At 43.8% G+C, this 14,464-nt stretch overlaps 1 protein-coding gene and 1 non-coding gene across 2 annotated transcripts in view; one reads left to right on the top strand and one right to left on the bottom strand.

Annotated features, from left to right (window-relative positions):
• SCARA5 (scavenger receptor class A member 5) overlaps positions 1-14,464 on the top strand; it is a 119,276-nt gene that overhangs the window by 45,075 nt on the left and 59,737 nt on the right. The gene's annotated exons all lie outside the window — the stretch shown is intronic.
• Positions 5,972-6,044, bottom strand: TRNAD-GUC (transfer RNA aspartic acid (anticodon GUC)). Its single transcript has one exon. It is a non-coding gene; the product is annotated as a tRNA-Asp (tRNA).

Below are 14,464 nucleotides of genomic sequence, written 5' to 3' on the forward strand. Positions count from 1 at the left end.
GCAACCACCTTTCTGCTTTCTGTCTCTGCAAATCTGACCACTCTAGGAAGCTCATGTAAGTGGCATCGACAGTGCCATTTAACATAGTTAATGTCCTCCAGGCTCATCCATGTTGTAGCATGTGACAGGATTGCTGTCATTTTTTAAGGCTGAGTAATATTCCGTTGTGTGTGTCTAAATATATTCTGCTTTCTGTTTATCCATTCATCCATCAGTGGACACTTGAGCTGCTTCCACCATTTGGCTGTTGTTAATAATGCTGCTATGAGTATGGGTGTACAAATATCTATTCGAGTCCATGTTTTCAATTCTGTTGGGAGTAGCCCCAGAAGCGTAACTTGCTTGCCCTTTGGATTTTTGTACTTGAAAGTTCAGCAGGACATTCTGACCACCTGGGCCCTCTGTTTGCTGGGAGAGACAGAAGAGGTTGAAGGAAATTAGAGAAGAAAACCAAAAGCTAAGGAGATAATAAACTTTCATCATCCCACAGCTCTCAGTACAGCAATGTCACTGAAACAAAAATGGGATAGGGTTGTTATTAGAAATGCAGCTTGCCAGGGCCCAGCCCATTCCTAAGTCGGAATCTCCAGGCTGTAACTTCAGAGTGACTTGGGTGCTTCTGATTCGCAGCAAGTTTTAGAGCCACCGCCTGAAAATTACACATTCCACCCACTGGGCTAAAGTGGGTAAAAGGGACCTCGTGAGAGTCTCTGTGGTCCTGGGTACACTTGGAGTGTCGATAATGACCAGTCCATCACATCTGGTCTTCTGTTTGCCAGATTCTTGGTCATAGCACAGTGACCCCCGCCTGGCTGGGTTGTCTACAACAGCCTGTAATTAGCTCAGGCTGCCATAACAAAATACCATACACCAGGTGGCTTTAACAACAGAAATTAATTTTCTCACAGTTCTGGAGACTGGAAGTCCAGGATGAAGGTGTCAGCAGGGTTGGCTTCTCCTGAGGCCTCTCTCCTTGGCTTGCAGATGGCCGCCCTCTTGCTGCCTCTTGACCAGGTCATCTCTCTGTGTTCTTCTGCCCCTGGTGTCTTCTCTTCTTATAAGGACACAAGTCATATTGCATCAAGGCCAATGGCTTCATTTGAACTTAATCACCTCTTTAAAATACAGTTTAAAATACGTCCAAATACAGTTAACATTCTAAGGTACCGGAGGTTGGGACTTCAACACATGACTTTTGGGTGGGAGGACACGATTTAGCCCCTAACACAATCATTTCCTCCTTTATTCAATAGATGATTATTTTAAATTCTTTCTTTTGCTCAAATATAATACCATCAGAAAATAGAATAAAAATTACTCATAATTCCACCACAAAAAATCAATTTTCTTTTTTGGCTGCATTGGGTCTTCATTGCTGAGCGCAGGCTTTCTCTAGTTGCGGCGAGCAGGGGCTATTCTTGGTTGCAGTACGCCAGCTTCTTGTTGAGGTGGCTTCTCTTCTTGCATAGCACGGGCTCTAGGCATGCAGGCTCAGTAGTTGTGGCACGTGGGCTCAGTAGTTGTAGTGGCTCAGAGACACTACATGTGGCTCGTGGGCTCTAGAGCACAGGCTCAGTAGTTGCGGCGCACGGGCTTAGTTGCTCCGTGGCATGTGGGATCCTCCCGGACCAGGGCTCGAACCTGTGTCCCCTGCATTGGCAGGCAGGTTCCTAACCACTGCGCCACAAGGGAAACCCCCAAAATCAATTATTTTTAAGAATCCCAGTCTTGATCTGTGTGTGTGTTTGCTTAATATTAAAGCATATGCATTCCCCACATTGTTACATAATAGATCTCATAGCTGTCATTTTTAGGGCTTCATCAAAGTCTACCAAGTGGATGTATAATCATTTAATTATTCCTAAATGGTTCAGTCATGACTTTCCCCAGTTTTTTACCCCTACAAACAAGGATACAGTGAATTTCTTTGTGCTATTCCATTTCCCTTCTTTTGGACTGTTTCCTTAGGGTAAATTCCCAGGGGTGAGATTACTGGACAAAGGATGTGAACATTTTTATGGCTCTTGATATATTTTGGCAAATTGCTTTCCAAAAGTATTTGATATTGTCATCAGCAATATATAAACGTACAAGTTTTCACCATAGTTTTGCCAGCATGATGTAGCACCGTCCCATTATTTTTAGAGAGATTTCATTTTGTTTTATTCTGCATTTCTCTGATAACTAATAATCTCATAAAGTTTTTCATACATTTGATTATTACTTGTAGCATCTCTTAAGAAACTGGCTCTTTAAGCCTTTTTCCTGCTTACCTATGTGACGCCACATCAGATATTTATCAAGTATCTACTACACGCTCCGGGAATACTAGAGGGTGACCAAGGGTGTGTAAGGCTTAGTTCTTACCTTCCAGAAGCTGAAATCAACAATCACATCTTATTTAGTTATTGCTGATTTCTCTGTACCCAGTCCACTGCTTTGCACATTTTGTGTGCTCAGTAAATTTTGTTGCGTGTAGTTCAACCCCAGATAACATGTGTCTTGTTTCTTCCAGTTCACAGGGATCTGTATTCCATTCAAAGGAATGCAGGCTCAGAATCCAAGATGAGCCTGAAACCCAGAGAGATAGCCCAAAACTGAGAATCTTGGATGAGCATGAGGTCCTGTGTTCCAGCATAGGGAGGGTGCACTTGACAGGAATTTTAAAGGGAGACTCAGGGTTTGAGGTTGGCAGAATGAGTAACTGTATAATACAGCTGCTCACCAAAAGCTATTGCCATCAGAGTCATGTTAATAGCGGTGCAGTGTGTAGAATAAGGGAGGTGACAGTACTGTCTGGCTCCACGTAGTTTAGACAGCTCTGCAATTCCCTTTTGTCCTTTTTTCCTGTCTTTTCAGTTTTTTATTTTGAAAAACATTTTAAACCTACGGAGAAGTTGGAAACATTGTATAATGAGTGTCTATATACCCTTCATCTTGGTGCTTCAATTGTTAACATTTTGCTACATTTTCTCTCTCTCCTATCCTCTCTCATTGTTATTAGTACTATTTTGTTGTTGTTGTAGAACCATTTGAAAGTAAGTTGTAAACTTCACCCCTAAATACTTTAGTATGGATTTCCAAGAACAAGGAAATTCTATTATATCACCACTTAGAGTTTTTACATTTGGAAATGTAATGTAGGTACAATACAATCGTAAATATATCGTCCATAATTAACTTGCTTCCGTAGCATTTTTTTTAACCTGCTGCAGGATCAAAGCTGTTGCTGAAACTCAGCCTCTGTTCACTGGTGCTGAATAGAAAGGCGGAGACAGAGTTCTGGGTGAAGTAAAGAAGAGTAGCTTTTTTTTTTTTAATTTATTTTATTTATCTATGGCTGCGTTGGGTCTTTGTTGCTGCGTGCAGACTTTCTCTAGTTGCAGCGAGCGGGGGCTACTCTTCGTTGCGGTGTGCGGACTTCTCATTGCAGTGGCTTCTCTTGTTGCAGAGCACGGGCTCTAGGTGCACGGGCTTCAGTAGTTGTGGCACACGGGCTCAGTTGCTCCGCGGCATGTGGGATCCTCCCAGACCAGGGCTCGAACCCATGTCTCCTGCATTGGCAGGCGATTTCTTAACCATTGCACCACCAAGGAAGCCTGAGAAGAGGAGCTTTTATTGCTTTGCCAGCAGGCACAGGGGAGCACAGCGGGCTAATGCCCTCAAGACTGTGTGACCCACCCTGGAGGCGGGTAGTGAGGAATTTTATAGTGTTCAAGGAGCAGGGCGTGATCAGCTCGTGGACCATTCTCGGATTGGCTGGCATCAAGGTGAAGTTTCAAGCATCATCTACCCTCCGCTTTCAACCAGTCTAGGGGTCCATGCTCCTGTGGTCAGCAGTTTTCATGTGGTGGCTCGGCTTCCTGTACAAACAAATTAGGAATGTGTGTCAGGCCTTTATCTGTATCTTTCAGGGAACTGGGAGTTCAGTGATTCTGCAATGTGGCAGATTTATAGTCTAAATTGTTACCGGTTCCCCAGCCCAACGGCTATTCTCTGTTTCTCCATCTTCACATTTCCCAATCTTTACTCCTAAGTCAGCATTTTACTTCAAAAGGCAGACACAGGGGCCTGTACACGGTTGCAAAGCCAGGATTACCCATTCAGTTACCATGTCTCTTTAGTCATTCTTTTATCTAAAATAACTCCTAGCCATTGATGGTTTTTCATGACCATGATATATTTTTTTTAACATCTTTATTGGAGTATAATTGCTTTACAGTGGTGTGTTAGTTTCTGCTTTATAACAAAGTAAATCAGTTATACATATACATATATCCCCATATCTCTTCCCTCTTGCGTCTCCCTCCTTCCCACTCTCCCTATCCCACCCCTCTAGGTGGTCACAAAGCACAAAGCACAAATCTCCCTGTGCTATGCGGCTGCTTCCCACTAGCTATCTACCTTACGTTTGGTAGTGTATATATGTCCATGCCACTCTCTCACTTCGTCCCAGCTTACCCTTCCCCCTCCCCATATCCTCAAGTCCATTCTCTAGTAGGTCTGTGTCTTTATTCCCGTCTTACCCCTAGGTTCTTCATGACCTTTTTTTTTTCTTAGATTCTATATATATGTGTTAGCATACAATATTTGTTTTTCTCTTTCTGACTTACTTCACTCTGTATGACAGACTCTAGGTCCATCCACCTCACTACAAATATCTCAATTTCATTTCTTTTTATGGCTGAGTAATATTCCATTGTATATATGTGCCACATCTTCTTAATCCATTCATCTGTCGATGGACACTTAGGTTGCTTCCATGTCCTGGCTATTGTAAATAGAGCTGCAATGAACATTGTGGTGCATGACTTTTTTTGAATTATGGTTTTCTCAGGGTATATGCCCAGCAGTGGGATTGCTGGGTTATATGGTAGTTCTCTTTTTAGTTTTTTTAAGGAACCTCCATACTGTTCTCCATAGTGGCTGTATCAATTTACATTCCCACTAACAGTGCAAGAGGGTTCCCTTTTCGACCACGATATTTTTGAAGAACACAGGTCTGTTGCTTGGTATAATGTCCCTCAATTTGAGTTTGTTTGTTTCCCCGTGATTAGATATCAGTTAAACATTTGTGGCAGAATTATTTCATAAATCCTGCTCAGTGAATTGCATCAGGGACATATTATGTCATTTTGTTCCTTTACTGATGATGTTAAATTTGATCACTTGGTTGAGGTCTTCATCTACTGTAAAGGTACCTTTTATTTCCTTTCTAATTAAGAAGTGATCTGTGGGAGACTCTTTGATACTGTGTAGATATACTGTTTCCCAACAGTCTCTCACTCAGTGATTTTTATCATCCACTGATAACTATTGTCTGAATCAGTTATCACAAAGCTGGTCATAAAATGGTGTTTTTTCCTAGCCCACCTCAGTGACACTAGAGTTACAGGTGGACACAGACCCTGGAGTGCTGAGGCCGGCTTCAATTACAGGTGTCTTTCCGCAGCTCCGAACTGTGATGTCCTCTCGGTAGCTTGATGTAGGCCATAGCGGGAGTATTTACACCTCAGAAATTGGCAAGTGCTGCAAAGAAGGATTTTTGTTTTTCCCTTGGAGAACCAGTTGTTAAACATTTACTGCTAATTGCAGACAAGCTGAAACACATTCAAAGGAGAATGGTTTTGGTAGTGATGGGCCTTGAAACTTTAAGGAAAGGGGATCTGTCTTCAAATATTAAAATGACTACCTTGTGCGGAATCTTCGTTATTTAGGAGGAAATCCATGAACACCCCACCCTCTCTCCCCACTTGGTGCTCCAGCCGTGCCTGAGCCCTTGATGGAATCACAGGCACTCTACGTTCCGTCCCCACCACTGACCTTCCTGTGTGGAGCTGAGGGGTGTGGCACGGAGGGCAGAGGCAGCGGGTCCCCTTGGGAAGGGAAAGGGATGCTTCTCACTCTGATCTTACAGGAAACAATGTGTTTTCTGTTTTTTGGCTGCACCGAGTGGCCTATGGGATCTTAGTTCCCTGACCAGGGATTGAACCCGGGCCCTCAGGAGTGACAGAGCGGAGCCCTAACCACTGGGCCACCAGGGAATTCCCTGATGTTAGAGGAAACAATGCGCACGCAGGGCTGCAAGGTGCAGAGGACATAGAGTTCGTGGCTTTCATATCCTTGGTAAAGTACGTACAGAGTTACTTCTAAGAATGAGGGATAAAGTAGGCTTGGGCGTCAGGAGCATGAAGAAAGTTTTGAGTAGCAGCTAAGGGGATTTTTTCCGGCCTACTGTCCCACTCAAGGCAGTTCAACTCCAGGTGTATTCCAACAGCACAAGGATAAGCCAAGTCAGCACAATTCTTCTTCTACGGGGTCCAAGAAGTAAAGCAAGGAAAGGAGGGGGACGCAGCTACCCGGGGTTTGTCACTTATGAGTATAAAGTAGAAAAACTCCCCAGAGGCCTGGGCATTTGAAAGCAGGTCTGAATCCGGGCACAGCAGTGATTCAAGCGTAGCCAGAGGAGGGCTCACGGAGGAGGTCGAGTTACTAGGATCAGTCTGCCTGTTGAGGACAGTGGCAGGTCCCCTCCTGATGGGAGAGCCGACAAGCTTGGTGGCGCTGGTAGAAAAGAGGGGAATCAGTGTTTGGGTCTCTTTGGAAAGTACCCAATGATACCAGGTCCCAGGGGAAGGGGTGGGGCGGGGGGGTGGTCTTCACCCTCTTCACCCCCAGGGACCCCAGAGAGTCACAAACGGGAGGAAGATGAGGGACAAATGTATGTGGGACTGCATCTCAAGGCCTGGCTGTCACTGGCTGATGGTGGAAAAACCATTTCTTTTCACTGTCCTCAGTTCTTCCTCTAATGTAAATGGGCATTAAGTGCTGGTGAAAAGTATACAATTATGTAAAGCTGTATACAACTCTTCGATGTACTATTATGAATATTCATGTCAGCTAATCTGATAATCAGTGAAGGAAGGGAAGGCACCTAGAGTAGAGGGTTAGCTGAACACCGAAAGCTTGAATTTGAATAGGCCTTCGCAATAGAGCTGGGGTTTTCTTCCCACATGTTTGATTTCCTCAAATGAGATAACATCTACATAAAACACAACACAGTGCCTGGCCCATAATAAGTGCTCAATTAGAGTTTATTAGTCCTCACAATGCCCCGCCCCCGCCCCCCCAGATAGATGTTGTTAATTCTAGTTTTAGATGAAAAGGGAGAGACTCAGAATGATGAATTCCCTTGTCCAAGAGCAGCAAATGAAGTGGTGGGCAGGACTTGAACCCAGGTCTTTGGACTCTAAGTTCGATATTCCTTCCTTTCTAATCTATGTGTAAGGACCCATCCAATTTTCAGAGTCTATGACATTCTCAAATCCACTTCCTTTATATAATCTGCACTTCACACCAAGATGTCAGTTTTTGAACAATTGTACATGTGAGATACATGCAGTGTTTTGGTTTTTTTTAATTACGATATGTTAAAAGTCGTCGTTAAATTTTTCCCTTTTGTAGAAAAGGCGCTGAACCCACATAATACCACATCGTGATTGGTGATTGTCACTGGAACAATTTCATATGACTCTTCTGCAGTAGTAAATATTTTTGTAATACTAACAATATCCGATCTAATAATGCAAGATACTCTGGGGACCAATTAATATTTCAAAGTAACTCTTACTCTTGGTGTAAATGTTTTTAGTTGGAAAAACTCTGCCTGTTTGGGTGAAAATGCTTTTGCATTTTTGTTGATAATGATTCACATGGATGGATGGATGGATGGATGGATACCTTATTCTGATTTCCTGGACAACAGTGTGGTATAGTAGAAAGAGATGTGAACTGGGTTTCAAGATATATGAGAACTAGCCCTGATTCTGCCGCCAATTGTTAGATGACCGGGGACATTTTCATATCACCTTTCTCAGTCTTCATTTCCTCATCTGAAATCGAGAAGTAAATGATTATTAAGGTCACTTTTAGCTCAAAGCAATCCATGATCTAACTGCACCATGAGTCCGAGTTCTGAAGAACAAAGATATAAGAGATTTGACACATTGGCTGCAAACCTCGTGTTCCAAAAGAGGAAACGCAGTAAGTGCCAAGACTCCTGGCAAGTCTGGCTCAGATTCCTCACATGTTTATTAGTGAGAATAATTTCCAACCTCCTCAAAATACTTTATGACAGACTCAAGAAATGAAGAAAGATGGATCTGAGAAAATCAGCCAATGGGGAGAGCTCACAGGACTCCAACCAAAAGCTGCATGGAAACCCTAGGAGACACATATTGAGCTGTTTGAAAACAAGTACTTATGGAACAAATTGTCCAGAAAGATAGAAACACAGAAACATGCTCGCTGCCCTTCCTGATTTCAGATTATGGTCTCATGTGACTATGGCTGGGAGGCGGACTGGAGAGATGGAGGGGGCCCCTCTAACCCAGCATCAGGAGGCTCTTGCTGGCGCCAGAGGGATGGACCACACATGGGGTAGAGCAAAAAGTCACGTACTCCGGGGTTTAAATCTGGATTTGCCATTTGCACGTAGTGTTTTCTCGAACAAGCGGCTCAGTCTTTTTGAGCTTCATCTGTAGAACTGGGGATATGAACATGTCATGTATTCTTTTATGAAATGGCCAGGCATGTGTGGCCACAAGAGGAGACAGAGGCTCAAGCCAAGTGTCTTGTACTCACAGGTCCCAGAGACAGGAGGCACGAAGGCCACACAGGGCCACATGGGGAAGCATCAGGGGCATCAGGAAGCAGAAGACAGGAGTGAGGGGAACAGTTAGGCCACGGCCTTTCTCGGGGTTTCTGTGAGAAAGACGAGGCAGGGCAGGGTAAACAATTTAGGATCAGCTAGTTTGAATAATTTTGGTGGACTTCGGGCTATAGAGGTGGTCTCTAGTTGCCTTTTACCTGGCCCTGGGATGATTAAGGTAGAGGAATATTGCTTCTTGGGGCCAGAGAGAGGAGGTATGGCTCCAGATTGGATAGTGAAGGATGCTCCCCGCTGGGTCATTTGCATCTCTAAGAATTGGCTGGCTTCAGGAAGAGCTGTCTCTCCCCAGCCAAAAAAGGTTTCTTAAGAAGTCAAAAATCATAATATACAGAAAAGAATTATATATACAGGCATACTTCAGAGATCGTGTGGGTCTGGGTCCAGACCACCACAAGAAGGTGAATATTGCAATAAGGCGAGTCACACGAATTGTTGGTTTCCCAGGGCACATAAAAGTTATGCTCACATTATCCTGTAGTCTATTAAGTGCGCAATAACATTACGTCTAAAGAAACAATGCCCATACCTTAATTTAAAAGTACTCCAATGCGGGCTTCCCCGGTGGCGCCGTGGTTGAGGGTCCGCCTGCCGGCGCAGGGGACGCGGGTTCGTGCCCCGGTCCGGGAAGATCCCACGTGCCGCGGAGCGGCTGGGCCCGTGAGCCATGGCCGCTGAGCCTGCGCGTCCGGAGCCTGTGCTCTGCAACGGGAGAGGCCGCAACAGTGAGAGGCCCGCGTACCGCAAAAAAAAAAAAAAAAAAAAAATACTCCGATGCTAAAAAATGTTAACCATCATCTGAGCCTTCAGGGAGCTGTAATCTTTTTTGCCGGGAGATGGAGGATTGAAATATTGCAAGAATTACCAAAAAGTGACACAGGGACACAAAATGAGCAAACGCTGTTGGGAAAATGGTGCCGATAGACTTGCTTGATGCAGGGTTGCCACAAACCTTGAATTTGTAAAAGACACAGTGTCTGCGAAGTGTAATAAAGCAAAGTATGATAAAACAAGGCATGCCTGTATGTATACTCACAGATACAATACAGAACACATCTCATTTGTGAAACTGGACATACGAATGGCGATCTCAAAGGATCATATGAGATAAAATACATGACACCCAGCCCACTGTCCAATACTGAGTGGACAGTCATTAATATTAGTTTTCTCTCTTCTTCTGTTCAGTTAAGTGGAAGGACCATGGGATTAGTCATCCCATCTACACCTCTATCTACCTGTGTGACCTGGGGCAAGAGGGTCCTTCTGTCTAGGACTCTGTTTTCATATCTGTGAAAGAGGGAGGGACATCCACATGGTCGCCAAGGTACCTTTTTTTTTTTTTTTTGCGGTATGCGGGCCTCTCACTGCCGTGGCCTCTCCTGTTGCCGAGCACAGGCTCTGGACGCGCAGGCCTAGCGGCCGTGGCTCACGGGCCCAGTCGCTCCGCGGCATGTGGGATCTTCCCGGACCGGGGCACAAACCCGTGTCCTCTGCATCGGCAGGCGGACTCTCAACCACTGCGCCACCAGGGAAGCCCACCAAGGTACCTTTAAGGCCTGATGTTGCCACTTCCTTGTCTGATTCCTGCTGAGATTGGAAGCGCACCTTTCTGGGATGGAAGGACTGGGACAAGAGGTCCCACGGGGGGCATGGAAAAGGCAGCCTTGGAGGTTGAAACCGTGATACCAGATTGAAAAACAGATTGTCCACACCTTTGAGCACAGAGCCCAGCTCTGATGACCCACGCTGGGCCATCTCTTTAGAACCCACACAGTTAATCTCCCCAGTAACCAACCATGGGCCCAGCCTTGGTGAGCCAGGGAGCGGGGACAGTGCGTATGAGGTTGTGAAGCACAAAAGTACCTATTCCATATGTATGTATTAAATGTATGTATTAAATGCATACATTTAATTTTCACACTGATGTAAGTATCTTGCCTGTAGACCAAACCCCTAAGTTTCCCCACAGCATCTAACTCCGAGGACTACTATTAAAAAAAAAAAAAAAAGATTGGGGTGGGTATCCAATATTCCACACATGGTCAAGTGTCCAGCAATCAGTAAGTGCTGATATGAAAGTTTCCTCTCTTGTGAATTATTCATGACCCAATGAAACTGTCTCATGTCTTAATAACATTCAAACACTTATTTGTATCTTTTAAAAAATGTGAATGGTCCATTTGCTAGCCCAGTGATGACATGAGATTCTAGAGAGGAGTTTATGCTCTATGATGGGTGGGTACCATGTATATAGAAGGGCCGTGCATTAAGTGAAATCCAGCAAGCTAGGTTTTAGGTTTTTTTCATTTTCTTTTGTGTTGTTGTTGTTTTACTTTCCTTTTCAACTAGAATGAAAACTGCTGGAGATAAGATCAACTCTGGGCTCTAAAAGAGCAATATTTACACCCCGACCCCTTTTTCTTGATGGATTGCTTCATTATAGCTTAGGGGTTGTATTATATTGTATATCAATGGGGACTCCAGCTTAAATGACAAAGAAAGGCGCCTGGGAAAATCACTGAGCGTGTACCATGGGGCAAGTCACTTTTCTCTAAATGGGACTCTCCTTTCCATGTGTGGTTTGAGAATAAGGGTCTAAATTTGTCAGGAGAGGTCTTTATTTATAACTATATTCCATTAGTAAGTCTTTGAGGGCTACTTTGTAGAAATAACTGCAATAAAGGACCAACAAGCCCCATTAAAGTATAGAGAAGATTCCCCACTAGATATTTGTTTCTAAATGAAACTGTCACATCCCAAGAGTGCATCATTACCCAAAGACAGCAATGATTTGAAGAGGGGCTTGGTCCTCAAATCTCCAGGCAGTCTGGCTCTGTGAGACTCAGACTGGTTACATTCTAGGCTCTTCTGAGTTGGCCAGGATAGTACCACCTAAGGATGTGACCAAGGCTTGGAAATCAGCACCCACCTTTACTCTCCACCCCAGCTTCTTCCCAGTTAATCTCTAGTAAAGGCCCTCACTTATTATGGGTTAAATTGTGTACCCCTCAAAATTGATATGTTGAAGCCCTAACCCCTAGTACCTCAGAAGGTGGCTGTATTTGGAGACAGGGCTTTTAAAGAGGTGATTAAAGTCAGATGAGGTCACCATGTTGGGCCCTAAATCGGTATGATTAGTGTCCTTTTAAGAAAAGGAGTTTAGGACACAGACATGCACAGAGGGAAGGCCATGAAGACATGGGATGAACACAGCCATCTACAAGCCGAGGAGAAAGGCCTCAGGAGAAATCAAACCTGCCAACACCTTGATTTTGGACTTCCAGCCTCCAGAACTATGAGATAATTAATTTCTAATTTCTGTTGTTTAAGTCATGCAGTCTGTGGTATTTTTTTAATTAATTTATTTTATTTATTTATTTTTGGCTGTGTCGGGTCTTCGTTGCTGTGGGTGGGCTTTCTCTAGTTGCGGCGAGCGGGGACTACTCTTCCGTGCAATGCGCGGGCTTCTCATTGCAGTGGCTTCCCTTGTTGCAGAGCATGGGCTCTAGGCACATGGGCTTCAGTAGTTGCAGCATGCAGGCTCCGTAGTTGTGGCACACGGGCTTAGTTGCTCCGTGGCATGTGGGATCTTCCTGGGCCAGGGCTCGAACCTGTGTCCCCTGCATTGGCTGGCGGACTCTCAACCACTGCGCCACCAGGGAAGCCAGCCTGTGGTATTTTCCTATGGCAGCCCAAGCAAACTAATATACCATTTATTTGTCTTTTAAAAAGTGTTTAAATAAAAGATGGAAAAAATAAAATAAAAAATAAAGACGAAAAAAGGAAAGAAACAATGATAACAACAAGCATATCCATGAGTAGAATGGTTTTTAGACCTGCCTCTCCCTGGATGGCCCACTGAAGCTTGGCAGGGTGATTACAGGTACAGCTTAGAATAACCACAAGAAATCATCTTATTTGCAGTCCCTGATTATAATATCACACCACTTTGTTTTCATGGTGAGTGCTTTTTCTTTTTCCCCACAATGATGTGAAGCCAAGAGGAGTCTGATGGAGAGCCTCTGCAGTTGGCATCAGAACACCCAGCTCCCAACTCTGGCTTGCCCCTTCTTAGCTATAAGACCTCTGAAGTTTACTTAATTTCTCTGAGCTTTAGCTCTCCTCACTTTAAAACAGGGATAATAAATAATGCCTACTTCACAGGTCGTTCTGAGTAGCACAGGTACATGGAATGTCTGAGGTGTTGGTAAGAATTTGACAAGGATGAGCTAACTAATGTTGAATCCAGGTATCGCTTTGAGAGTCTGATTGTAAATGCAATATACCACATTTGTCCCTTTTATATGTAATCCTCTTGCCTTCAGCTGAGATTTCACATCAATTAAGATAATGTTGAGTTTTGATTTTGTCATCTCGTTGGTTATCTACAGCAATTTGATTCAAAATGGCTTGAAGGCTTAAATATAAGACATGACACCATAGAACTCCTAGAAAAGAACGTAGGCAAAACATTCTCTGACATAAATTGTACCAATGTTTTCTTAGGTCAGTCTCCCAAGGGAATAGAAATAAAAGCAAAAATAAACAAATGGGACCTAGTCAAACTTATAAGCTTTTGCACAGCAAAGGAAACCATAAACAAAACAGAAAAACAAACCTATGGACTGGGAGAAAATATTTGCAAATGATGTGACCTACAAGGGCTTACTTTCCAAAATATACAAATAGCTCATACAACTCAATAACAAAAAAGCAAACAACTCAATCAAAAAATGGGCAGGGGCTTCCCTGGTGGCGCAGTGGTTGAGAGTCCACCTGCCGATGCAGGGAACACGGGTTCGTGCCCCGGTCCGGGAAGATCCCACATGCCGCGGAGCAGCTGGGCCCGTAAGCCATGGCCGCTGGGCCTGCGTGTCCAGAGCTTGTGCTCCACAATGGGAGAGGCCACAACAGTGAGAGGCCTGCATACCGCATAAAAAAAAAAAAAAAAAAAAAATGGGCAGAAGACCTAAACAGACATTTCTCCAAAGAAGACATACAGTTGGCCAATAGGCACATGAAAAGATGCTCAACGTTGCTAATTATTAGAGAAATACAAATCAAAACTGCAGTGAGGTACCATCTCACACCAGTCATAATGGCCATCATAAAAAAGTCTACAAATAACAGATGCTGGAGAGGGTGTGGAGAAAAGGGAACCCTCCCACACTGCTGGTGGGAATGTAAGTTGGTGCAGCCACTGTGGAAAACAGTCTGGTTGTTCCTCAGAAAACTAAAAATAGAACAATAGCAATTTTACTCCTGGGTATCTAAAAAAAAAACCAAAAACACTAATTCGAAAAGATACATGCACCCCAATGTTCATAGCAGCTCTATTTACAATAGCCAAGACGTGGAAACAACCTAAATGTCCATTGACAGATGAGTGGATATAGAAGACATGGTACATATATACAATGGAGTATTACTCAGCCATACAAAAGGAATGAAATAATGCCATTTTGCAGCAACATGGATAGACCTAGAGATTATCATATTAAGTGAAGTAAGTCAGGCAGTGGAAGACAAATACTATATACTATGACTTATCATATGGTGGAATCTAAAATAGGACACGAAGGAACTTATTTATGAAACAGAAACAGACTTACAGACATAGAGAACAGACTCATGGTTACCAAAGGGAAGAGGTGGTGGGGGAAGGATAAATTAGGAGTTTGGGATTAGCAGATATAAACTATTATATACAAAATAAATAAGCAACAAGGACCT

This window comes from Delphinapterus leucas, chromosome 6 (genome assembly GCF_059928025.1).
Source record: "Delphinapterus leucas isolate spDelLeu-1000000601 "Yukka" chromosome 6, BTC_Dleu_Yukka2, whole genome shotgun sequence".
NCBI classification, from domain to species: domain Eukaryota; kingdom Metazoa; phylum Chordata; class Mammalia; order Artiodactyla; family Monodontidae; genus Delphinapterus; species Delphinapterus leucas.